Raw genomic sequence first — 1,655 nt, 5'->3', positions numbered from 1 at the left:
TCTGCAACTGAACAGATCCACAGAAGGTTATCCATGGGCTTCTCACAACCAGATGTAACTCAGGGCATAATTAGAAATTGGGATCATAACTAATTAGTTCTGAACAGTTATGAGAAGTAATGATGCATGGGAAGGAGAACATCTCATCCAATGAAGAGAACATCATTTTCAGGATCAATTTTAGAAAGCCATATGTTTTTATCTGTACATTCAACACAGAAGCAAGGATGGAACTTGGCATTTGAAAGGTCAGATTTTAAATTGAAGCCATTGTTCAAACATCTTCCTTTGCAATAAGAAGCAGAAACAGCCTAGGCAAAGACAATCTGAGTCTAACTCCCAGCTCCCTCTCTGGCTCCCCTGTGCAATTCAGGAGCAGTCTCAGGGCTGGTCTACCTGTGCCTGCCTCCAGCAGGTGTTTATTTCTCTTCCTCAAGCACAGGGATGCTCAAGGGATGAAGCTTGTGCAGAAGGAAGTCCTGACCATAGCTGCTGGGCATTGCTGAGCCCCAGAGCCTGAGCTGCAGCCTCCAGGCAGGACACAGTGCACTGCTTTGGGGCTGGGCACCTGGAGCACCAGCCAACCTCACAGATGGAGTGGGAGCGGAGAGTGGTGACACCAGCTCATCAACAGGCCCAAGGGTTGTCAAGACTTTGCAGACATGAAGGCAAAGGAGAGTGTAAAGGAGGTAGATGATGATACAGCTGCTTTGCAGAGTACAGCCACAACGGGAGCTGTAATCACAGAGAAAACAGAGTGTCTGTCTGAAACACTATTTCTGCTTTATTGTGTAAATACAGGAACTATGACTTCATGTCTCACACTTCAAGAGACGTACTCTTGGGCTTCTTTTCTTCCATATCAGAGCTCTAAGAAATCCAAAATGTGTCTGTTTCAGTTCTGGCTTGAGGTTAATCTCTAGAAACAAGTAATGTAACATTTCCATCTATCTTTTCTACTCTCTTGGCGGTTTTAATTATACTAATATGCTATGACAATTTAAACAAGACACATCTCAGCTTCTGGCCTGCTCTGTAATGGTTCAGCTGCTACATGTGCTCCAGCATATTTTGCTCAGACAGGCTGCTGCTGGAGGCAGGGGGGAGGCAGAATAGAGCCCTTCTGTCATGAGAGATTTCATTGCACTGATCATTGTATGTTTGACAGATTCTTTGTCAATGTCAAGTGTCTTTTGTGGTTAAGCCCAGTAAAGCTAAAACAAAAGGTCTCCAAGATATTAGATATATAGTGACATTACTGAATTCACTTGGAGGCAGTAATTTTTTGTCAGCCTATGAAAAGAAAAATGGAGCTAATGGAAAAACAAAAGGAAGATGCCGGCGTGTCTTTTTAGCTATTTTTGTTTATGTCAGACATTGTGATTGACATCTGGCCCAGAACACCCCTTCAACCATTGAGGATGGTGTCATGAAACAGAACAAAGAGAAATTGCCAGCCAAGGAAACACCACTGGCTCAGAAAGCATTACTTTTTGTTTATTTTCTTTTAAGTGTTTCATTTTCAGTAATCAGTATCATTACACAAAAGTAGTTCGCTCACACGCACCCCCCGCTTACTAATTGGACTTTTAAGTTTCCCTCGTGTTTGCTTTCTTCCTGCCTGCTTGAATGGCACCAGAGTGCTGGTTTGGTTG

Source organism: Strix aluco, chromosome 8 (genome assembly GCF_031877795.1).
Source record: "Strix aluco isolate bStrAlu1 chromosome 8, bStrAlu1.hap1, whole genome shotgun sequence".
Classification (NCBI taxonomy): domain Eukaryota; kingdom Metazoa; phylum Chordata; class Aves; order Strigiformes; family Strigidae; genus Strix; species Strix aluco.
Note: the sequence above shows the minus strand (reverse complement) of the source record.